This window comes from Aythya fuligula, chromosome 8 (assembly GCF_009819795.1).
Source record: "Aythya fuligula isolate bAytFul2 chromosome 8, bAytFul2.pri, whole genome shotgun sequence".
NCBI lineage: Eukaryota > Metazoa > Chordata > Aves > Anseriformes > Anatidae > Aythya > Aythya fuligula.
Genome location: NC_045566.1, coordinates 7,533,684 through 7,560,586, shown reverse-complemented (window position 1 = coordinate 7,560,586; position 26,903 = coordinate 7,533,684). Strand labels below are relative to the sequence as shown.

General features: G+C 35.9%; 1 protein-coding gene across 6 annotated transcripts in view; it reads right to left on the bottom strand.

Annotated features, from left to right (window-relative positions):
- Nucleotides 1-26,903, bottom strand: part of BEND5 (BEN domain containing 5) — a 923,509-nt gene that overhangs the window by 570,759 nt on the left and 325,847 nt on the right. The window contains exon 1 of one of the 6 annotated variants that reach the window (XM_032191943.1): nt 1,042-1,070. The exons of the other annotated variants lie outside the window; for them this stretch is intronic. The gene's annotated coding sequence lies outside the window, so the exon portion shown is untranslated. Of the gene's footprint in view, nt 1-1,041; nt 1,071-26,903 lie in introns of those variants that run through there. 6 annotated transcript variants of the gene reach the window in all.

Sequence of the window (26,903 nt, the reverse complement as noted above, 5' to 3'; positions counted from 1 at the left end):
AGAATTATTTCTGATCGTTTTCATACAATTTATATATATCTCTACATAAACATATATAAGTCCCATACATCTAAAAATGAAAATACCCCAAAAAATAAATAATAAAAAAATAGCTCTTAACATATCTTTACCTGGATTAGAACTGGGGAAAAAAAAAAAAAGTTAAATGTAATATCTTACAACATTTTCAACTGGATATGATCATGGTCATTTTTCTCTCTGCATCTTTGTCTCAGAAACATGAAGCTTGATATTCACTGAACATGAGGACCTGACTGGTTAAACCATTTATGGTGGATATAATACATGTTCCACACGCAGTACCGCTAATACAGCTAATGTGAACCTGCAATATTCCTGCTGTCCAGATCGTTGGAGTTTCCCATCAGGAGATGAGAGTGCCTGTTTTGTGTTCAGCCTGTGCTGATTGTAGGATGTGGACACGTATTCTCAAGGGAATAGGGTAAAAGGCCTAGTCATTTTCATAACTCAAACCAAATCTGAACACAACTTTAAGCGACAGATCCATTTGCACAGTTGCTGTTCTCAACCAGTTGCTAGCACTCATTTATTAGAATACAGTATGGCTTTTAAACGACAAGACACAGCTATCTTGCAGCCAGTACAAAACTGCCTATCTCTGTAATTATTTTAAAATTGCTAGAACTAAATTCAAAACAGACAATATAAATGGATGCAGAAAAAAAAAAAAAAATTGAAATTACAAACAATGGAAATTAAATGATCTCAGAAATACATAGGAATACATGCACCAACAATAACTCAGTGCTTTTTTTTTTTTTTTTTTTTTTCAAGTTATCTGTGCAGCACGTGACTGGCTGAAGGCTCTGATTTGTCAGATGTATGCACTGTCACTCAGAATTTACCCCATAAAACCTATTGATCAGCTGAGAGTTAGTAGTCACATAGCATCCCAGGGGTTGCACAGTAAGGGAAAGCTCTTCAAAATTGCAAAGGAAAACTGCTGCAAACCCAAAAACAAAGACCCAAGGAAAGACTTGTAAATGCAAAATTTCCTACTTTCTGAATGATGACACAACAAGACGTCTTCTGTCTGTCAGTTGCTTCAGAGAGAGCCAATGGATTTGGCAAATTCAAGAAACATAAGAAAGGCAGTGTATCATTGTCTATTACAACATCAGATGGACCTTGAAAAAGGAAACAAGGCCAGTCAGAAGTGGTCATGTACCATAAAGCTTTCTGCTTTTACCAACTCAATCAGTTTGTCTTATAAAATATATTACCTTTAAGCTACATCTACTTTCTTATATCTTTTCATAACCATAGTTGCAACAACACCGCTACAGTGACTTCATGAATTAGAATACTTTTACCAGGTTAGCTATGCTTTTGATTCTTTTCCAGACTGTCCCAAGAAACCACTCCTAAACAACCCATCTTATATCTCCAGTTTTCCCAGAACCAAGTCCCTTGATCTCTTTTCCTTCCACCACCTCCTTTGCTAACACATTTATTCAGCAAAGAAAGCAAAAAGCTACAATAGGCTTCACTTTGGAACCCATGGCCCTTAGTGAAGTACACTCATTGAGAACAGCACCTTAAAAATACTCTAGTTAGTAGAGTATCACATTCAGAGAAAAGACCTGATGTGTACCTCAAAATTTGGCATCTCCCCTAAATTGTTAGGCCGTGGTCCTGCAGCTGTTGCTCACTTTGGGACTACTGCTCTTTTTGATCTACAAATTTTGACTCACTTCCCTCTCTCAAGCTGCAAGACAAATACTTGAAACACCTCACAAATCATTGGTGTATTTTTTTTTTTTTTTTCCCTCGGCAGCAGAGCATTACTGGTCAGCCAGCTGACCAAGGAGAATTTAACAAAAATGTTGTAACTGACACTTGTACTGACAGAGACCCATACCTGACTTCAGCTCTTTCAGGTATTACTAAGTCATGCACTAAGCCAACCTAAACAAATAAAACTTTGGATAATAGTGGTAAAATTAAAGACCTCTTTTATATTTTCCACTGTGCCTGTCAGCCTTGTAAGCTGCAAATATTCATACATTAGCATTTAAATATTTTTATTTCATCTCAGAGAATGATCCTGTTTCTATCAATACCTTGCTGTGTCTCACAAGCCTTTTAAGACTAGTTTCAGGCATGTAAAGAATAATGAAAAGTTCAGAAATTTATTTTGATTTCCTGCAATATGCTACCCAACAGTTTTCTGTTGTGTTATATGACCTTTCTGCCTAGCTAGTGTTTTGCTATTGATTTTAATTACTCAGTTTAATTTACTGCATGCCAACACAAAGCTGTTTACTCCTACTTGCCAAAATGTTGTCGTAGTCTCCCAGAGGAGGGTAAAATGAGAAAACTGTATATGTTTTACAGTTACATGCTATTCATTATAAAGAATTTAATAGATTGACTTCATATAAATGTCACTGCTCTCACATGTAGACACTAAACACACCAAAACAACATACAGGAAGGAAAATGCTAAGCCAGTCAGAGGAGAAGAGGAATAAAAAAGACTTAATTAATGAAAGGCTTTGACTTGAAGCAGTTTAGATTTTCTGCTTTGCCATTCTTCTCCAAACAAGTGAGGGAGTTAGGGCCATATGTTCCCCTTCTGCATAAAAAATAAAATAAAAATCATGGACAGAAACAAATGAGTTCTGGAACTACACAGAGATTACTGATGCAGGTAGACTTCACCTTGCCCCCATAACAAAATTGCATGATGATGAAGAGGTAACCTTAGCATGCCCACTTTTCTCTCTGGTCCTTTTCTTGCCTCACATCACAGAAATCAAGAGACAGTATTATGCACCAGAACAAACCACTTTGTTAAAGGATCCTACAGATTTTAGCAGAATGTTGTTTCAGGGGAAATTATATAGGTCATCACTGAAAGGTGAAGGAAACTTACTGCTGGAGAAAATCCCAACTTTCTAATCAAGACCCCTAGCCTCTCTAAGAGATGGTCCTTACTATGATTTGGAAAACCTGTATATAGGTGCAGGAAAACATTTTTTTTTCCCCCCTCAGGATAGCAAACATTATAGCAAATATTCGAAAGAAAAGGCAATTTAAAAATCCTCATACTAGCTCTTGACAGTTCTAGTAGACATCCAAATTTACAAAGAAAGAGATTATTTAGTTGCCATATGTTTATTATGAAGCTTTCATTCTCTTCCTTTCTCTGATTCAGAGCCAATGGAATCCTATTGTACTGGGAACCAAATAAACCTAGTGACCAAAGCAATTGCCCTACCTTGCTCCACTGAAGGAGTGAGAGTGGCTTTTAGTTCATTCTTGTCATCGCCTATTTCAAGTGTGCATTATACTAAGTTTCACAGTTTTAAAACACCAAGTTATCTGCCATCTCTTTGATTTCAACTATAGTTAAAAAATATGGCCATCTGATGATAACACTCTACTGCGAAAGCTTCACCAACTTTGCTCAGTTGTAAAGTGCTCTTGAAGAATGATAAGATCTTTGGACAAAATTGAATATCAAGATTTTAACTGCTAAGAACATTAAAAATCCTCTATTTGAGTATCTTGTTTGCAGTGTGAGATAATCTCCTGCAGAACCTTTGAAAACTGTCCTTTGAATTTGAAAAAAAAAAAAAAAAAACAGACACACACACAAAAAAAAAGAGAAACCCAGAAAATAGATTGAAAAACACTAGAAATATTAATATTTCATGTTGCATTGCATTTGTCTATTGTGATTTTGTTTACCGTGACATTATTCCAAAATTAGAGATTTTGACCTGTGAATCTCGGTACTGCAAAACACCTGTATAAGTATAAATAAAGACAAATTCTCAAAACAACACTCGTTCAAAACTATAATGATTTATGCAGAAAATATGCATATCTCTTATGACCTTGATGTAAGCCATAAACTGAGTAAGTCTTCCCAAAAACCTAGCCCTAGGTTTGCTCAGTACAGGAACAAGTTTTCTTGAAAGCCTCCATAAGTCTGCCCAGAATTGTAATGAAGCAGGAATGCTTGCAGTTACTTTGAATTTCTTCCAGCGTTCTTTGTATAGCTGTAAGATCAAAGTGGTTTTGTATGAGAGACTCCTAGTACATTGGCTGGTTGTTTAAAGCTAAGTCTAAAAACAAAATTCACAAACCTAAATAAAGTGTATTTGCTGCTTATCCAGTACATAGAGTTAGACATGTCTGAATGTGATCCACTACAGTCAGCACACATGGTAAGAGGCAGCAGAAAATATCAAGGACAGGTGCATTTCACACACTTCTCTCTTCTATGAACAGATGACAGGATAATTCAGGTTGGAACGTGACTTCAGCAGGTCATCAAAGCTAGCCTCTTGCTCAAAATCAGGGTAACTATGAGATCAGAGCAGGTTGCTCAGAGCTTTACTTCATCAAGTCTTGAAAACCTCCAGCGATGGAGACTGTACAATGTCTCTGAACAGCCTTTTCCTATGCTTGGCAGTGTTTTCACCATGAAGACAGTCAACCTTAATATCACATGCTACTTTCTTCTGCCTAATATGAATCACATCTCTCTACAGCTGAATGGGATTAGACACTTCCAACTTAAAGAAGAAACTTGGAAACTATTCCTTTCTTCCAACATGCAGACCTTGGAGACAATGGCTATATCACTTGTTATGCATCATGTCAGTAGTTATGTCAATAATTGGGATGCTCATCCACCATGAAGGAGACCTGTACTAATTCTCTCTTGTGACCAAGTGGTTTCCCTTCAGGGGATGGACTAGCCAGTCTGCTGTCAGCTGGACTATGATGGGAATGGCCTCTCTCCTTACATGCATGGTTCTGTTCTACATGAAGCGATTAAGTGATTTGTTGAGGAAAAAAGGTCTCAGCAGCCCAGTGGTGATTTCCTGCACATGGAGACCTTGGTAAGTTTCTCTCCCCAATCACCATATTAAAATTTGTTTTCTAAAAAGTTTAGGAAGTTAGCTGTACTCCAATCACACTCATCAGATCAGGCACAACAGTTAGCTGAGGACTGCTCAGTTTATAGATCTTGTCAGGACACATTGCTTAGGACTCTGCTACTGACTACAACTGAAGTACCTATGGACAAGTACTGACATGGATCTTTAAGTAAACAGGAAATTCAGATGTCAAAACATAGGATCTTAAAGACCACAAATGCTTGTAAAGCTCAGTAAGGACTTTGACAACTTCTATACTTAGGTTTCAAGAACTACAGTCAGGATGCTCACAAAAGCCCTTGCAAATATCCATCTTCTAGATCAGACATACAGACATAAATTTAATATATCAAATGGTAACAGTACACAGTAGACTTAGAGAAAGTTCATTAATAGTCCTAAAAAGATTAAATTAATATGAGAAAAAATTGGAGCAAAAATAATCCCATATTCAAAACCTTATTCCCAAATTCTCCAGGTGGCACTGTGTACAAAATTATACATCTAAACTTAGTATCTAGTATTCCATTATTATCCAGCATTATTAAAAAAAAAAAAAAAAAAAAAAAATCTGAAACATTTCCCCCCACATGTAATGCTTGCTGTCATTAGTAGCACTGATCTAAAAGAACTGCTTGCCACAGTAAACCAGGAACTGCTGATGGCAATCAGCACTATGCCTAGAAGTGTTTATGGCTGCCAGTATAATAAATAAATAAATAAACATATTATGCTTTTTTTTCCCCTAAATGTATCAATAATAAAGTACCAAACTATACATATACAGTGAATATTTATGTGGGTTCTGTGAAAGTACTTTGCCTTTCTCTTTTTTGCATGTGTGCTATATTCAGATCCAATGAGGAAACATAAGTCTGTTCCCCACAACTCTGTGAGTAATAAAGCAGATTTACTGATGTTGTAAATAGCATATTTTTTCATTCTATAGATTTTGTTGACCACTGGTAAGTGATTTTTAGGTAACATGCAGTCATGGGGTCTACCCTCCCACATACTTTATGCCTTATACTATCTCTTGCTAGATCAGCACTTCTACTCACATACATGATTGTAGTTATTCTTTTGGCTTAGCAATAAAGAACCAATTAAGAACATCAAAATAATATTTTATTATTAGAAAAAATAGTTTTTAAAAAAGGACAATATTTTTATGTATGTAAATCGAGAAGTGTCCTTGCTTTTCTTGGCAACTGAAATAGCTAATCATGTGTCATGGATCTTCTTTCAATTAAAATAGCTAATTAGCCTACATACCACCCCATGCAGATGGCACCCACAACAAAAAGAAAACATCTTCACACAAGGCTCTATGCCCTACATAGCAAGTGAAGTACAGGTTATTTCTTAATAGCTCTCAAGTATTTTCAGGTTGACTACTACAAATTGGTGACTGCATTTCTGAGCATGCCTTTCACAAAGCTGATACTGCTGAAAAAGCAAAGTGTTCCAGTGGCTGCAATGGGAGAATGGACTGCCTCCAGTCTTAGCTCTTGATTAACTTGTCTTAGCTGCAAGTGCACACTGCTGACTCATGTCAAGCTTTTCATCCATCAGAACCCTAAGTCCTTCTCCGCAGGGCTGATCTCAATGAATTCTTCTCCTAGTCTGTATTCATGTCCAGGATTGCCCTGGTCCAGGTGCAGCACCCTGCATTTAGACTTGAACCTCACTAGGTTCACCTCTCAAGCCTGTCCAGGTCCCTTTGGGTGGCATCATTTCCTTCTATCCTATCAACTGACACTCAGCTTGGTGTCATCTGCAAATTTGATGAGGATGCACTCAATCCCACTGTTTATGTCATTGATTAAGATATTAAATAGTTCTGGTCCAGTACTCATATGTTGTTTTATGATATTTTGAAAGTAATTTCATCTTTCCATTTGTTAAATTCCTCCTTTTAAATTATAACACTGCCACCTTTTCAGTTACCTATAACCAGATGTATTATCACATCTATTATATTTAAAACCGAGTTTGTCAAGGAACTATTCCTGGAAAAATAAAAAATAAAAAGTATTGTTTTAAAAGGTGCTTTCTGTGCTTTTCTATGTCAGTCCTTGATCCAGGGAGACCAGTGGAAGTTGTCTTCTATCTGACAATGACCACAGCTATGAAGTTCTTAATGGGGCTTAACCAGATAATGAAATTCTAATATGTCATGTTTTTTTCTCTCTTTTTTTTTTTTCTTTTAAATTAATATTAGTATTTTTCCCTTGAAAAAACAGTAAAACTTTTCCCCATTATTTGTTATGATAAATCAACCTTTACCTATAACCAGCTTGGTGACCTTTACAAATTCTGAGCTCAGAATTTCCATATGAATGGGCCATGTTTTTTCTCACAATAACCCCAATTCTCTCTCCTTGTTAATATGGTTGCCCCTAGTGCTGCATTAGCTAATCTTTTCAAGAAGCCAGCTAGCTTGACCAGGAATTGGAAGTTCAAAGGTCAGCCCCAAACTGATATCTCCCCAGTGGCTACATGAGATGAGCAATGACAAAGAGATTTTCTTTTTTTGTGTATAGATTTTATATTCTCTGCTGCTGACAAAATTATTCTTTATGACCTTGTAGCATGTAAACACTTCCTATTTTATACAGCATCCTAGCAGTTATTTTGCTAAAAAAAAAAAAAAAAAAAAAAAAAAAAAAAGGCTTTTAAAATTTATACTCCTGGCTGTACTGCATTTGAAAATATATTGGACTGCTCTATTCATTCTTCTCTTCCTTCCTCATAATAATACCCTAGATACTTAAAACTGATATCACTTTTCTTATATGAAAGCAGGCTTTCTGCCCAGTTCTGAAATTTAGCTCTCTAGCTTGGGCTTCAGGTCTTCTATAATATTTAGTATTTAGAAAGTATGGGTCTCTTCTTTTAACTGGAATACATTTTAACTACGTACAGATTCTTAGAGCATCTATATTAGAAGCACAGTTACATATGCCATATTGTTTAACTTGATTTAAACAGTTATGCACTACTCAGACAATACAGATTTTTTTTTTTTTTTTTTTTACAAATCTACAAAATAAAAACAATCCAAAGGTATATAAAAACTACTATGCCCATTAAGGATTGTCAGGCTTCCTCCCAAGAAATCAAAGACTTTTTAAAATAAACCAGGTATCTTTTTTAAAATGTTCAGTCCCTAAGACACAGAAAACTAAGGAGCAAAGTTCTTCGTGGACACACACACACACAAAAAAGCTTATTTTCAGAGGTTCTTGTTATGATTTATCTCTCTGGAGAATATAAAAGACAATGTCTTTTCCCACTGCAAAAACTTTTTATATGTCCTGTTCAGTCTGGTTTTGTAAAGAAAAAAAAAGAAAACATTTTCTCTATAACATTCTGATTCAGAATAAGGTATCTAAAAGTAAGATGCAAAATGGGCATATACACATGTATAGTCCTCGATGTTGCCACATCACCTAAAAAATACACCACCACCACCACAGATAACTACCTCATTTTCTACTATTGCTGTATTTTCCAAAATAAACCTCATTTTCTTACCAGAACACATATACATACTTCTGTTAAAAGTTGGTTGGCAAAGACAGTCTCATGAGATTATTATACTTTGACATTTGGCCTAAAAATTCCAGTAAGCTTTACAAAAAAAAATGAATAAATAAAAGGGGTTTATCTTTAAGAAGACATACCTATGTAAGAATATTTTTTCAGATTTTCTTTATACAGTTATGTTTTCATTGAAATTCATAGTCAGGCTTCTTAGAATGCTACAGCTACCTTATTGGTACAAAATAACCTTGTATTATACATTTCTGTAAAAAAAAAAAAAAAAAAAAAAAAAAAAAAAAGGAGAAGAAGAAGAAATTAAAAAAAAAAAAAAAAAAGAGGAAAGCAAAGAAACCTGGTGGTTAATTAGAGTACAGTTGCTGCTTTATTGCAGCATTACTGCTAAGTGCACTGAGATGCCTTCCCATCTTCCCATAGGCAGGTGCCAGTGGTTGTACAGCTCATTTAGCCCGGGTGAGTAATGTCAGTTCAGGAGGAGAGAAAGGCTTGTGTCTTCAAACTTTCAATCTGCCTCCATTATCTGTGATCAAGGTGGAACCACAGGGGAGTGGAATTACTGGCAGGTCTAGGACAAGTGAAGAGGCAGTGAATCTATAAGACATATTAATCATCTTTCCCTTCTCTTCACTGGCGCCAGCCTGTGCCTCCGACTCCCCGGCGCCAGGCAAATGGATTCTCTGTCCCCACAGGTACAAGCGAATGCCTTTCAGGGGCAAGTCATCAGAATAATAATTACTGACACTGCTGAGATCAGCCCTAACCAGTCCAAAAGGGAAGAGAAAGTATTATGGGAGGAATGTATTTCCTGGACTTTCATATCAGTATTTATAGCATTAAGATATTTTCAATTACATTAAGCATTTTCAAATTACATAATTTTAAATCTACGATTCTCAATATTGTAGTAGCATCGTTAACATTTTATGAATATTTAACATCTTTACAGTTTCTCTTTAAAACACCATTTGGATCTGTTGCAGAGGTGTGAGTACAGGAAAGTGAGTATTGCATCATTTATATTACAACAAGTGTTAAAATTCAGTTGATATTAAAAAGAACATGATTCTTGCCTGTGTAGCTTTGTTTAATTCTGAAACAGAACACGGTGCTCTGTTTTGGTATAGCTATTCCTAATGATAAATATGAATTAAGAATTAGTTTATAAATTATTATATACACCATGCAGTAATAGCCACATGTGAGCATACGTATATACATACAAAGAGACATATTTTAAAGGCATAGACTTAATTTAAAATCAACTGATTTAACACAAGACATGGCAAGCTTTATTATAACATTTAACATTTCTAGTCCTTTCCTCTCCAAAGCATTATGTACACACACAAACACATAAAATACAGTGCAGCATCTAAGCTAAATAGAACAGAAAAAGCAAGGGTATTTCAATTCAGTAATTGTACCAATATCTAAAGAGATCAGAATAATAAAAAAGGCAATTTGTTATATTTTACACTATAAAGCATATCTTACGTTAGAACATATTGTTTGTTACAGCATAGAATAGGAAATATTTTCTTGGTTCTGATTACAATCAGTTCGATATCAGACTGTCTACAGAACTGAGTTCAACAAAGGAGTAAAACTACAAAATTTCAAATTACTTGCCAGAATTAGATGACAAAACTGGCTCATTAACATATGATGATTGATGAACCCTCCATGTAAACACAAATCTCGACTTCAAGAGTTTACATCATAAAGTATCTGACCTTGAGTTCAGCTAGGAGTTTGCCACACCCCTGCAGCCATCTAAGCAATAATAAAGCTAATATTTGTGTAGGCCATTTTGTGTTAAGTACCAGAAGCAGTAAAAGAAACAGATTCAAACAGTAACATGTGTTCATTTATTTTCAAATCAGCAATTTCAAAGTTTACTGACAGAGAGTACAGAGAAAGAGAATGACTTGAAAATGCAAAATCAAATCAAATCACTGCTTTCTTGGTGATCAGCTGCAGCAGCAGCCTCCACGCCAGCCAATCAGCACTCCCTATTGATTTTTCCACTGGTCTTAAGTGACTTTGGACACTGATCAATGTTCTAGAAGAGAAATATTAAATCTCATAAAGAAAAATGCACATCTGACTGAAGAGCAGCAGTGTAAAAGTTTGCCAAAAGATATAAGGATGTACATATTTAATGATGTTCAGGCTCTCAGAACGTGTTCAGCCAGTGTAAGAGCAAAAATTAAGCCTGCATTTCTGCATTTCTTTTTTTCTTTTTTTTTTTTTTTTTCTTGTGAGAAATGCAGAATGAAGAAGAAAAATCTTTCACATGCTTTCAAATCTATTTAGAATTTTATCTGCCTGGGCAAATAAGCACTGTGCTCACAGTGATTACTGCTGTTATAGATATATAGACCCCAAACAGTTATAAAATGCCACTGGAAGTCTGTGGTTAGACTTTTGAAATAAAGATACTTTTAAAAAGACAGTTCATAACCATTAAATTATTTTCAAACCCCATTGTTTATTGTTATTTGGCTTATCCTTTTTTTTTCTTTTTTTTTTTTTTTTTTTGAGGACCATATATTTTTCATGACATCTATCATTAATTTATTCAACTGTATATATTTTTTCAACTCAGATATCTACAAAGGGACACCCCAACATAAGAGCAAGCCCAGCTAAGACCCTGTGGATAGATACAGTGTATTCAGATATCAGCTGGCATGACAGTGCCTAATCCTGAGTAACGTGCCCAAGAGCCAAGGGAATGCTATTTCTCTCCGTTGTTCCAAACAACAGATGCTGTCAATTAACTTTAAGCAGCGTCCAAGAAAACCCTTTTGTTATATTTTGCAGTATTATGCAGAAAGTGTCACCTCTGGAAATGAGGGAACAAGCTGTTTTTCATTATCATTCAATTGTCCCAATCAATCTGACAATTACAAAGAGAAAAAGTCTTAATCACTAGACACATGCTAGTTGCTGCTAGTTTTACCAGCTGCAAAGGAAAAAGAAAAGAAAAAGACCCCCCCCCCAAAAAAAAAAAAAAAAAAAAAAAAAAAAAAGAGCCAGAAACAACAACAACAAAAATTCAAAAACAGTTTAAACAGTTTTCCTACTTGGAGATATAACCTAAAAAGCATACCTGCATTAGGGTAAATGATAATTAAATACACAGCGTTATGATAGGTATGGGAATAGTCATTGCAACAAATTAGTGATTAAATCAGTTTATGCTGTTGATTTACTATGGCTTTCATATGAGTACCATTTGCTGTGTACAAAGAAACAGCCATCAGCATCTTATTCATTTGAATACAAGAAAAGTTGTTCATTAAAGTTGTGACTGGTGAATTTCCATATAATTAAAGTATTGCATATATAAGCAATATAAGAGCTTTCTGGGAACTGGTGAGAGAACTGGTGTAAATACAGATGGTGAGATTCATTTATTCTACTTGAAAGACTGAGGCTACAGAAAGGCAGTATTGCCAGCCAGGAGGAGGGCAGGACTGGACCTACTGATTTGGTGACTCTCCTCAAGAGCCTCAGAGAATAAACACAGGACCCCCACTAGATTGAGAAATGACTTTTATACTCTAATCTGCACTTTCCTGCACCTATGTGTAGCATACTCTCAATGCTACAGAGAATGCAAGCAATATTGTATTATGTCTCTAAGGAAGGCCACCCATGTGCAAATTCTGATCTATGAATCTGAGTTGTGTGCTGAACTGACCCAATGGGATACATTCACTCATCCTGCTCTTCCCACTAATGTTCCTGAGAAGACAGAAGACATCTTGGTACTACATTCCTCAGGGGGCATAAAGTCCTTATATGATCTATATGTGGACAGTAAAAAAGCAATGGTTTCAGCATGCCATCAGCAGTCTGAAGGATTTAACCTGCCTGGAATTTCTGCAGAAGGAAATACCATCCCACAGCAAAAATTAATTACACATCCCTTTTCAGAAACATTAAAATGTTCTCTTTCCTATCAATGCCCAGAATAGAGCAGCAGTCAACGTTTTTTGGAACAGAACTGGCATAGAGTCATGCAGTGACACGTGCTAGATGGTGAGTGACACTCATTAGAACAGGTATTCCAGTAAATGCCAGATATGTGACATTGAAAGTATCTGTCTGATGCAAGTCTTTTAGTATACGCCAGTTATGTTTTGTCATCTCTTCTCAAACAGCTCCACTGTCACTAAAAACACAGAGGATATTCAGTATTCATAGTATTCACAACCACGCGGCTCTGGTTATCAGCATCTGGCCACTAAAGAAGGGCCACAGATGGAAATTATTCCAGAACTATTGACAATTTTGTTGAATAGTTCTGCCTAATGCCATTCTTGAAGGAAATGAGGATAACAAAAAGTGTTGGTCTGCTGACATTCTCTCTTAAGAGAATGTCAGTTCTCTTAATTTGTTGGTACTCTGTGCACTTATCAAAAAAGGGCCTGCTTTCCCTCATCTGACTGCCATGGATCTTTAAAAAAGTTAACTTACTCTTACAGTGAGATCTCTGGGCCCTACTGCAGTTCAGATAAAAGATTTGTGTCTGCTTACACTCTGGAGGCCAGGACTATGATTCCGGTACATAAACCTGGATTTCAGTTTTTGTCCTCAGGAAATCTGCTAGTCACAATAATTCCAAACTATACACAGAAAGATATAAAGATCAATGCACAAAAGAGAGTCACAATAAGTATTAAAACAAAACACGTATTTTACAGAAATCCATAAGACTTAGATGAGAAGGAAGTGTTATACCTGAGGCATGAAGAAGACAGAACAGGTTAGCCTTTGTTATAAAAAAAAAAAAAAAAAAGAAAAAAAAAAAAAAAGAGAACTCTGAGGTACTGGATTTAGCAATCACACACAGACTCAGAACTTTACACAATAAATCTATACACAATAAATCTATGAAATTACAGTACTGGTCTATAAGGCAATAAACATGGAGATGGGAACAACTGAGAGAAAAACAAATAATTTGATTTTCAAACTCTCTGAAGAAGAGGAGACTTGAGGACAGCATGGACCCTCCAAAGACCACCTGCCTAGGGTACAAGAAAGGTCTTTTGTCTAGAGCTTGCTAAAAATCACAAGGAGATACTGAGTCATGGGGCAGTTGGGTCCAGGGAGTTTTCTCATGAGGGCTCAACTTTGTGGCCACCTGCGACACTGCTGGTTCTTCTCAGCAGACTCTTCCAATTTTTATTCTGAACTCTTCAGGCTAAAGTTTCACTAGAGATACACCAGATAAAGGAAAAATTGTTTTGCCTCCTCTCGGCTCTTTCAACTGGATTTGTTTTCTATCTCACTCCTGATTAACCCACAAAATTGACAGACATCACACCTGAGGGGTAATCAGAATTACTATAGGTCTCCTGACCTATCAAAGATATTGTTTTTCTATAGAAAGTATTTCTTTTACAAAATAAAGTTTCCATTCCAAGCTACAATGGTAGACAGTATAAATCCTACACAGAACTGTATTACTCACATACTGAAATTCTAGTATCTTCTACAAAGTATAGAAAATGGCATTTTAATTTTATTTTTAAAAGACTAACACCCATATTTTATGATTTTAGATAGAGATAATGAGCTTTTGTTGCATGTGTGTGTCTATTCTGAGAAAGTGCAGGAGCATCAAGCTAATTCATCTTTTAATAGATTTTTTGATTTGATTTCTTGTTTGTCAAAAGCTGAGAAATGTGAAGGTTTGTAATCCATTTCTCTTTGCAGAGGTAAACTGCCTGCACTATAGAATGAAACCCTTCTGTAATATAAAATGGGAAGACGAAGAATCAACATCAGAATAGAGCTAGCATATCTCCTCTTACATTTTATCTTGATAGTAAGAGAAATAAGGACCTTTCCTTGTTATTATATCTGATCTGCATATGTTTCTGTTCAGTCTTTCATGATAATTCTTTTTTTAAAAAGTTTTCGTTTATGTTGCTTCCTTCTTGGAAGTTATCCTTCATTCTTTACTGTCTAAAATTTACAGAATAAGAATAACACAAAGCAAATACTTGTTAATAACTGTTACTAAAAGGCACACTATTAGAACTGAGCAACTTTTATTTACAGTTGGAAAATAATGGTGCTTATGTAAAATTGTAACTTTGGAATGCCTGAAACTATTCCAAACACATTTTATCCCAGAGAAGAAAAAAAAATAAGGAAGAGTTAGAAGTAAGAAAAACTTTGTTTGGATTTATTCAGAATAAAACACTCAGACCGTCTTAAAACAACTACTTTCGAATGTATTGGGATTTAATTTCCAAAAGAAATAAGTACTGAAAAAGAAAATATGAGTATCTAAAAAGTAAACACTCTGAATAAAATTATGCAGAAAGCACTGGGCAGTCTTACTGGGACATCAAGACTAGTGGCCATTTGAGAAGACCTAACAGTTGGCACTCTCAGAAGAGGAGATGCACATATTGCATATTGTAAGTGAGCCTAGAACAGTTTCAAAAGGAGGAATGGAGCCATTTCAAGATTATAAGACATGCAAAGGGAAAAAGAGAACTGATAAGGAAGGGAGAGTATTATTTGGAGGGAGGTGTTCTTTTCGTAGAATAAAAAACATTACTGTAAGAGATAGGGGAGCCCAATAATCACGGGAGAGCTTCTGGCATCCCACGGGAACTAGCTGCAATTCCAGGAAGTCACTGACAGCAGCTGAATTGCACCCCATGGGCTCAGCATAGATTTGTGCTTGTGCCAGCCCTCATAGACAAAGGACAGCAGGGTTAAATCACAAGGAAGTTTTCCTCTGTTGCTTTGGGCTACACATCCTGAGATAGTCACGTGCAAAGAACTAGAGGAGCAGGAAGCAATTCCTCGTCTTGCACTGTTTCTTCTTGGCTTTCACCAAAATTTCATGCTGTCACTAAAGGAGATACGCCTCCACAGTACCTCAAATATATATATATGTATGTATATATATATATATGAAAAAAAAAAAATGAAAAAGAAGAAAAAAAAAAAAAGAAAAAGAAAAACCTTCCAGAAGCCAATTAAAATGTAGGCCAAATGCTTTGCGAAATTTTCTGTAAACACAGGAGGAGAGTGCCAACATTTTGGAAAGAGGCTGTTTTTAATAAACGTGATAGGGAATGACTGCGTAAGAGACTGCTGATGGGAGCAAAAACCTGCGGTGGCTTTCCCAAGAGGAGGGGGTAAGATCTAGTCAGTGTATGATCTGAATCAATGAGGTAGATCTGGGTTCAGTTATCTGGCCAGAAGCTAGAGAAAATAAGATATATAATTTTAGAATGAGTAAAGAATCTGGCTATCAGAATGCAGAAATAATCTTTTAATTAATATTTTTAAAATTAAGAAGAAAAATGGCCCTTTGGCTAGAATACTGGTGTGTAACCTGGGATTTATTCTTTAACCTGTCAGAGATGAAAGGACAGACAGAACCATATTAAAAAACAAGCAAACAAACAAAAGAATATTATAATAATATTGTGCATTTAATTAGGGATGAATTTGGGAGGAGCTTTAGAACAACTCTTAACCATTATTTGGGGGTCTAGGAAAACTGCCCAAATCACATCAGATCAGATAGCCATTCATCAGTTTTTTCAGTGGCATATTTTTGATGTTTGCCACATCCTGGCCCATTCCAAGAGAATTCTTACACTCTAAATCCATTTATCATGATGGATGTACCAGTAGTTGAGACAAAATAATGATGAAAAAGAAACAGAGCCCACCCTTTTTGTAGCTAAAGGCACTAATCAGCTGAGAGTCTTCAATGATAGTAACAAAGGAAACATTAATTAAGAATGCTGATGGTTGATCTATTAGCAAGATACTCATATGGCAGTGAAAAATGGTTGTTGGAGAAAATGTCTATTCCACAGGAGCACTACAACATATGACAGGAGCGTAACACGCAGGTATAAGACACTCTATTGTGTCCATCTCTAGTAAATTATATGAGCTATTGTGAAGATGACCTTACTGGAAAGCATGCAAAGCACAGAATGCATCTCTGCTTCAGCAAGCTAATTAAAAAGGAAAAACTACAGAATAAAATACCTGAAAATACCTTTAACTAATTCAGATGTCTGACTGATAACAAAGCAAGACAAATTGCAAAGATCTGATGCAAGTTTGTATAGAGAATTTTAACTTCAGTTTTTTTGAACTATATCAAGTATTTTCTTTGCAAAATTAGATGGAGCATTTTTATGCTTAATAATTGAAAGTGTAATGTATTCTATTTTATGCTATTATAGAATTGTGTAAAGGTTATTTTGCTGCTAGTTCACTGCATATTTTCATATGCAAATGACACAAATTAAATTATCTCAAATAGTAACAGAAATTCTAGAGAAATAGTATTTTTAATATAAGTCATCATCCCCTCAAGTCATATAATAGATAGAGAATTGCTTCTGTATTTATATTTTTTCATTAAAAATAAAATGATTAATTTCACAAGTTAATTTACTTTCCCCATCACAACACTAAAATTGAAATTAAATATTCTAATGCTTAGAGATATTAAAGACTCATTTATTGAAAGCAGTTTATTGTTTTAGGTACATTTTCTTGATAAGTGCATGTTGCCAATATACTACTACAACATTTTTAATGATTTTATTTAACAAATTGTGCATTATTGCTTGGGTTTTGTCAAGCTTACAGAACTCATATTTGTCTGCTCAGGAGTGCACACAAGACCTTATGCTCATTCCTCTACTCTGAGTATTTTGCCAGTTTAAAATCTTTGAATAGGTTATGGGAGTGTTCCAATAACCTTGGCCATGGATTTTACCAAAAGGTCCATCTGCAGTACAGTGGCTGTCCCTTCAACAGGCCTCAGTATGCTTAGTGGAAGTGACTTGAGCCCTTCCCACACTGTTGCAAACTTGTTTTTATTTCTACATGACTTTCTTTCTATTATAACATAACCATAGCCTTTAAAGATTAATGTTAGTGAACCATAGCAATAGAATAAGACACAAAAAAACCTTCATCATTTTCATAGTCTCAGCAATTCCCTCAAAGGCAAGGAAGTCTTCCTTTAGCTTAGTAGTATGACTTACTGTTTCTTTTGTGGTAGTTTTGCTCTATGTTAGATTTTTACACTGTGCAAAACTAAGGTCAATGAAGGCACTGGGCATTTCTTTGGAATAATTCTGTGTTAGAAGAAGAAGAAATATATACAGCAGGGATATTACCCCATCAGCTAGACAAGAATCTGTTTAGTGACTGAGCTACTTAAAGGTTAATCAGATCTTCAACCAATCACTTCAACGTGGATGTGATGAATATTTGGTTCAGACTAATTAGTACGCAAATCCAGGCACTCTGTAGGTATTTGGAATGTCTTAGACAGTGACCCGGAAAAAGAATACAGGTAGTATAATATGCTCCAAAAATTACCACAGTCCCACCTAGGTCACCTTCACAATCCTAGAAGACTTGCAGCTGCCAATAACAACAACCAATAATGCTGGTAGATGCTGTCATTCAACTTTTTTTTTTTTTTTAATCTGTTTTTTTTTTTTTTTTACTAGAAACAGACATTGTGGACCTCATGGTTGTGTGAATTCTGGAGAAGAAAGTAGTTCTCCAGAGTAGGATATGCATATATGGAAGATGTAACATTTTTATTCTCACATTTCTGAAGGCCTGAAATAATGTAACCAGCTCAGTGTAGGGTAATGCTTTCAGAAATATCATCTTCACATCAAGACCACAGAAAGCAACTCATTCCTTTAACAAAACACAATAAAACACAATCCAAGGCAGCAAACAAGCCCTCCTGCTATGTACACAACTCCTGTTCCAAGGATCATTTTCATGGCACGGTATAACGTAATACAAACACATAGTACCACAGTGCTCCACACCAAGGCAAGCAAACATTGCATCAAAAGTGAGAATTGTTGAAAGCTCTGATTCCTATAAGATTATGACTTGTAAACACAGTTGTAACCAATCTTGTCAAACATATTTTCTGATTTATAAAAACTAAAAATAAAAACCTTGATTTTGACTGAAGCAAAAAGAAATTTGTTGCAGAATGAGATTCAACTAGTTTTACTACCAACCGGCAGACAGAAACAAGAAGGTAAAATAAATGGTAAACAGATCCTTTCACTGAAAAAAAAAAAAAAAAAAAAAAAAGGTGCCATTACCCTAGGTGTTAAAACTCACTTTGATGGAGCTTGACCATTGCTAGCTCTTTGCATGGTCACTTCTATTCAGTATAGCTAACAAACTGCAAATTTGAGCTTGGCTGATTGATTTCCACACATAAATAAAAATAAACATAAATAAGAATAATATAAGAATATAATATATAATATAATATAATATAATATAATATAATATAATATAATATAATATAAGAATATAATATAAAAATAAAAATAAATAAGTGGAAACATTTTTTGTACTGATCAGGTTACCAAGAGATCTTTACGCATTCTCTTACACACAGAGTTGTATAGCTTACTGGGAAAAAAAAAAAAAAAAGTTAATATAAAAGTGGTGTAACCCTTGACTCAAGCTATCAAGTAGTGAAGTTAAAATAAGGTGTCCCAACTATATCCTTCTGTCTGTTGTCAGGACTGGATTCTAACCAGTAAAGTGATCCAGGAGTAAAATAAATAAATAAATAAATAAATAAACATTTAAAAAACCTTCAAATTTCCTCTTAAATCACCTCTGTTGTCATCTTATAACCTGATCTCAACACCAGGTGCAGAAACAAAGAGAGGAAACAAACCCCTAGGAAGGGGAAAGGCTGAAAGACTCTTCCAGACAGGTCCTGCCTGCAGAGACACCTGATGTGAAACCACACCTGTGTCCTTCCCGTAACTGACCACAGAAGTTACACTGCCCATCAAAAGTTTACAGCCTTGAAAATTAACTGCAGTAACTTTCACCTGTAAGCACTATAAACTTCACACCAAAAACATGCCTAGGAAAATGTTTTTTTTGTTTGTTTGTTTGTTTTGTTGTTTTTTGTTGTTGTTGTTGTTTTTTATTATTTATTTTTAGTATTTCCAGCATTAGTGCATTTGAATCAAAAGATTCTGGTAAGCCCAGCATTCATGCAAAAGTATAAAATAAAATCAAAAATTGAACATGGAGATCAATTATGAAGAAACACTTTATATCTGTCTGGCAGTTTTACTAAAAAAAAAAATAACTTATTGATAAATATTTCTTTATAAGAGAATTTCTTTCATAGTGCAAAGAATTTTATATAAAAGATATTTAGAAACTACATAGGCAAATCTTCTTTTATGTTTTCATTACACATCCTGGAAATATAACAGAAAGACACATTTTTTAAACAATAAAAAAATTGTCTCTGAATGAGCCAATATTTCAAAATGATAATACATGACAAAATATATCAAAATAATTATAAAAGTGATTCAGAGAAAAATGACTGTACATATTTTAAGTTAAACAGCAAGCTGTTAGTCTAACCAAGAAAATCTTCCACTTCTCATTCATTTTTCTTTCTGGAGTTTAAAGAGACACAGAATGACTGAGGTTGGACAGGACCTCTGGGGATCATGTGGTCAAACCACCTGCTCAGAGCAGGTTCACCTGCTACAGGCTGTGTCTCCCAGGATGTAGACCCCACAACCCCTCCGGGCAAACTGGTCCACCACCCTCACCATCCAAAAAAGCTTTTTGCTACATTTAAATAGAATGTCCTGAATTTCAGTTTGTTCCCATTACCTCTTCCTTTCACTGTGCACCAAGAAGAATCTGCCTGCCTTCTTTAGTCTCCCATGTCAGGTGTCTGTAGAACTTGACAAGATCCCCCCTAGCCTTTTCTTCTCCATTCTTACAAGTCCAACTTTATCAGCCTCTCCTTGTGTTACAGATACTTTGTGACTTTAATCCTCTTAGTGGCCAAGCACTGCAAATGTATTTTTTGTACTCAAGAGTCCAGAACAGGACACAGCAGCCCAGGTGTGTCTCACCAGCACTGAGTACATGAGGATCACCTCCCTCATCCTTCGGATAATTCTGGTCCTAATTCAACCTACGGTGCTGTTGGTCTTCTTTGCCACAAAGACATGTTGCTGGCTCACGTCCAATATTTAGTCCTCCAGGACGCCCAGATCCCTCTCCACAGAGCTGCTTTCCAAGCCATTCCTCAGCCCATACTGCATGGCATCACCCAGGAGCCTGACTTTGTACGTCCCTTAGCTGAACTTCAGGAGATTCCTGTCAGCCCACTGTCTGTCGAGGTCCCTCTGAATGGCAGCACTTGGACCTCTGCATGTCCATCTTGTTTAGATGTTCCTTAACCTGGTCCTTCACCACAAAGGTAAGTATTCCTTGTTCCTTGTTCCAGACTGTCCCTCTGATACTAGGGACCTGTGATTCCTGAAAGCTGGTCTTACCATAACGGCTATGAAGAAGGTGGCATTGAGTCCCTCAGCCTATGTCTTTTTCACCAGATCCCCCACCTCACTGGCAGTGAGTCCGTATTCTCCCTAGTCTTTTTTCTACAGCTGAAATACCAAAGTTTTCTTTTTGCTTTTTATTTTCCTCCCCAGATTCAACTTCAGATGGGCCATAGCTTTCCTAACCCCATCCCTGCATGCTTGAATAGTATCTCTATGTTCCTCCCAAGAGACATGTCGCTGCTACCACTTCTGGTATCTGATGAGTTTCTTGGATGAATGAAAATACAAGGATATTATTGTAAGCTCTTAACAAAGAATTCAAGATCAGAGAAGACAAGTGGAAAACATGAGATGAGAGTTCAGTATGGAAATATGGCCCACTGTTCTCAGATTAAAGATAACAGATTCTGCAAAGCTGTTCTGAGGACATTGTTACAGGAAACCACAGCATTATCAGTCATGGGCTTCAGTTATTGCTTTGCTTTTAAGAGAAATGAAGTTTTGACATTAGTTTTGGATAGGACAAGATTTTACTTTCAAATTTTATTCATAAAGAATAAATTGTGATCACAGATAGGAAAAAGGAGGTATGTTAACAAGCAATAGGGAGTTGATTAATACACAGCTGAAGACCAAAAAAAAAAAAAAAAAAAAAAAAAAAACACTATGAATTTGCTGGCACAGTATGTCAATGAGCAACAAGGAGCTGGTACAGCTGAGGACAAAAATTCCACAAATTTGTTGGCAAACCCATAAAAACTGCACATGCTTCTGCAGGTCACTAAATGCATAAGTCCTTTGAGATGCTGAGTCTCACCCCAGCAAATAAATTCTTTGCAAACTTAAGTCCTGTTCTGGGTTCAAGATTGATCAGTTTAAAGACCCTATTTTTATTATCTTTAGCACATTGTTTACACTTCCCAGAATGAGTCTATTTCCTTTTAATTATAGTTTGGCAAATCATTGCTCCCAACTGTTTGTTCAAAGACGCTCTGAAAAATAAGCCTTCAAGTTGCAGAAGAAAATTATTTCAACAACTACACACAGCTACAGTCTAAATCCAAACAAGAGCATGGATTTCTCACAGACTGACTCATCCATCACACTCCTCTCTAGAACCTGGATGAAACTTCAAGGTATGACAGATTTGCAAATATTTACTTTTCCAGCTGGGTCAAATACCCAACGACAGGAAATACAGAAAATAAGACATTGAGTAGGTATGTGTTTGTGTAAGAGCTGATGCATTAAGACAGCCTGGTTTCATCCAACTTTGTATCCAGTCACTAATACTGAACAGGAACAAGTCCTGTGGGTACACATAATGATATCAATAAATATATTATGAAGAGCTGAAGTACAGAAAGACTCAAACAACTGATCTCCTTATGTGCAATCCACAGATAAACATATAGGTGACAGGCAAAAAGCAGGAAGGTAGAAAACAGTATGATAATCACTAGCAAGCAACATGATTTGCAGAGGACATGTCATTTCAAACAAATGACTCTACAGTTTCATAAAGATTACAGGACACCTACACAAAACAAAGTAACACCAGCTAAGAGATCCCTGAAGTAACAGTGAGGCTACAGAAATCCTAGCGTGTCCTGGAAAGTGCCTTAGCAAAGGACCTCGAACAGAACAAACCCCACTTCTCAGGAAAGCAGGCAAGGGACAGCACAACATCAAAGCAGAAGTACTGCTTTCAGTCCTACAGCTAGCTCGGCATGTCTATGGGACAGACGGGCACTCTGTCAACGCACTGTTCTTCAGCTTTTTCAAAATGTTTAGCTTTCTCTTGAATAAAATGAAGAATGAAAACAGCACTAGACAAAAGTCATGAATGTCCATTTACTTTAATTAGACTGACTACATTGATGGAGCCAGAGAAGTTACTTTACATACAGAATCATTCCACAAAATATTGCTAGTCTGAGCTTCATGGAATTTTGCTCTTAGTTGATAGCTTTACCAATAAACTAGGAAACATGGCAATTTGCCTGGTAACATCTTCATAAGACACCAAAGTTTGAAAATAATGATATGGAGAAAACACCACTACATATTTTAATATAAGGTTTGCCCAGTTCTGTCCAGTTAGCTCAACTATGTGTCTCTGCATTTCGTAAATACCTGTTCTGCAGAACACAGCAGTGCTTTTTGATATGAAATGCAAAATCTTGGAACTAAGAAATAACAGCAAACCACAAAGCAATTTTATTCTAGAATAAGGAGACACTGAACAGGGTGAAAGAACTAGGGCAATAGGGTCTTTCAACGGACAAACAAGGAACGGCAAGAAAGAATGTAGGTTACATATACACAATGAGTTCAAGTCTTTACCACTGGGCAGAATAGTTTCGTTAGCCACCTTTCGAAAGAAAATCTGGAAAAAAAAAAAAAAGCTCAGAAAAGAGGTAAAAACTGCATCTTGTCTGCCCCTCACTGATAGGTCATGTCTACATAACATCACAGCTGATCCTGGAGAGTGTGGAGATAACCACAAATTGGCTGTAACTGAATGATGTCAGACAGCATGGTCATGCTCATCCTCTCCAGCTTTATGGGTATGCCTAGGAGCTCCCACTGACTGCCTCTGTGATCATATTACCAGCAGTACCCAAGCTAACTTCCTGTGACACTGCAGTAGCTGTAGGTGACCTGCAGCAGCTGCTGTTAGACCCACCTGCAAAAACCTGACCTTATCAGTTTAACAAAAAGGATGCTACATTTACAAGAAGGTAATAGTCCCAACTATAGCACTTCAACAGGAAGAGGAAGAGGGGAAAAAAAGGCTAGCAAAGGCCCAGATTGAAAGCTGAAGCAAAAGCCATTCAAACTAAGAACAGGGTGGATATTTTCAAACATGAAGATTATTGACCACTGAGAAAGATCTGAAGAGAGAGTAACTGTCTATTACCCAGCATCTGTAAATCAAGACTGGAAGCCTTTCTTAGAGATACGTCCAGACTGACATTTTGGGGTCACTGAAGCATTTATGAGTATTATTCTGAAATCTGCGTTCTGCGAGAAGCAATACCAGATGACCACATGATATTCTTAGCATCTAGAAGAGCAGCACTTTCTGTATTCTTATCACCACAGATATCATTTTATTCCCCTGGTATTGTTCATTCTTCCTAGAAGCCATTATTCCAGGGAAGGAGGAGATAAAACAGCATCTTGGACACCTTTTTGCGTACAGCAAATGCAATTAGTAAGGCGATCAGTATAGTATACTATACGGTTTGCAAAAGATAAAGTATTTGTTCAACTCAGAAAACTGTGGTAGGGAAGATTTGGGTAAATAGAGAAAGGTCAAGCAGGGCTGACAAACACAAAGCAGTAGCAAAATGTTTACATTTGATTTCTGTTTAGTGGCTGTATTTTTCAAGATGGACCAAGTGAAAAAAAAGCTGCTTATCTTCTATTTAAGATATATCTTCTTTAAAAATTATAAATTGTTTTAGCTGGAACTGTCAGCACTGTGCTGACATTGCTTAGTTCTATTGATTTTATGATGGAATATTATCTATTTTGCTGAAGGTTTTGCAGAGCTGGTTCTAATCCAGTGATAGATGTTGGCAAACTATCCTTAGGAATTTTAACATTCTGACAGTTCTTGCAGTCTGAATGTAATTAATAAAAAACGCTGTAGCAAACTCCTTGTTGAAATAAGATTATGGTTTGAGTCATTTCATTACAGTCTTTGACTAGCAAATTGGAATCAATTTGTAAGGATAGAAGAAGAGATTATTTTGGCATTTAAAATGTATTTGGAATGAGCAAAATATATAAGATGTCTCTTTGTGTTCCAACATTTAACCCATTGTCTGTAAGAACCCCAGTTTATTACTTTGGGTATTACTTGTTGTGGTTACCCCTTTCTTGCCTTTCCTGTCTGTTTACCTACCCTCTTCCAACTCTCTTGAGACTCTATGAATCTTAGCACTAACTTGGAATATAACGACTAAAAGTAAGAACTACAAAAACAACATCTTGCTTTGTAGCAATAGATAGATAGATAGGTAGGTAGAGAGGAAGAAAGAAAAAGAAATGTTTCAGTATAGAACTGAGCTAGTTTGATATGGTTTCTCATATTGTTTCCCAAGAAATGCAACAGAAAATACTCCATTTGAGCAAATTAAAAGTGGGCTGTGCAGAGCATTAGATAGCATGCCACATGGAACAAGGGCAAAGCTCTGAACAATGGAGGAGTGAGAGGCTGGATTTTGTCACACTAAGTCTTGCTTTTCAAACCATCTGCTCCTCAGAGGGGAAGGAGTTTAAAAAGTAACCCTGTACGTGACTAGACAATATAAAATACAATGGTAGGCACATGATTCTTAATTAAAATCAGTGACAAAACAGCAAAACATCTGCTGAAGAAAATGCTGTATAATGCTTTACACTTTTATAGTATATTTTCAGTTGAAGGAATTTCTGTCTTAATAATCCTACATGAAATTCTGCAAGTATTTTCTACGTTAAAACAGGGACAACTGTGGTGTATTTTGTAAGCTGGAAAGGCCCTTACAAAGTTGAGTTATTTAATAAGTCATCTTTTTTTTTTTTTTTTTTTTTTATCATCACATGAGACACAACACTATAAAAACAAAATAGCAGTGTTGCTTCAGATTTTATTTTAACTGTGATTTAAATAAGGTTCTGTTAAGCCAGAGCTGCCAATGGCTCTGGGACTTGCAATTATACTTGGCAGCAAAGAGGAGCTACAGGAGTGAACACCCAGATGAACTGATGCATCTAAAGAAAATGGAGAAAGATACCTGAGAAATATTTTATTAATGAAAAGAAGAAAGAACATTTATAACTTGTGCTGAGTCCACCCTTTATGGCTTAAATATAAACATGCTATTTTGAACCTGTGCAGATGGACTGAAAATGACTCCAGGAACATTAGATTCTTAAAATTTTCAGCTAAAAAAATAATTCTATTGTATCTTATTTGTATTATTTTAATTACATACTATGTATTTTTTCTCAATGAGAATTTTTCAACTGATTAAAATAATATTTAAACTGATTAAAATCATATTTGTTAGCAGTAAAGAACTGAACAATGTATTAGCATTTTTAAACAGTTTGGAAATTCTGTAGATATATAAAGTTATCCTGGTTCAGCTTCATTTCCATATGAGTGCACTAAGCTAGCTGCCAATAAAAATAAATTATCTGGGAAGCAATCAGAAAACATCACAAACATTAAATAAAATGCCATAAGGTACTGTACCAGGAGTACCTACCATAAGGTACTATAAACACGGAAATACATTCTATGTCTGTTAGCAAATGTGTTTCACTAACACTCATCAAGGAACAGAAAAAAAAAATAAAAATCCCAGCTTAATTTCCCCCAATCTTCAGAGTAGAAAGCATGCTATAAATAGATGTTTTTAAAAAATCATAGTATATCACTGTTATTCCAATATTTTGCCATTGCTCATTTACAGTATCTGACTTGCCTCCTAAACACAAATGAGAAGTTAATATTTAGAGCTGTGTAAACTCTGACTTGGATGGGAGAAATATTCAATGCTAGGTTGAAATTAATTGAACACTTCCTGGATCCAGTCATTGCATTCTTAAATACTGCCTACGTCTTCAAGAAGCCAATATTCCAAACCCCTTTACTGAACATCAGCAATTAACAGAGTCTCATTGATAACATATTGAGTCTGAGTTTCATTTGCTGAGATGAGATACCCAGAATAGATGATGGAGTTACACAAATGCAGGCTTAATGTGAGCTGGGCATGTAAGAGTGGGAAAAATGTGAGAAAATGTTAGTATCAGTCCTAATGCCCTACACGCCACTACCATGACATCAACCCCTGTGGTATGTTTGTGTATTGTGTGATGTGGTCTTGGTCACAGTGCTCCACTTTTGCTTCTTTCATGTAGATGGTTCCAACACAAACAGCCTACGTAAATACCCCAAAGTATACAAAGGACTTAAAAGTAATGTTAG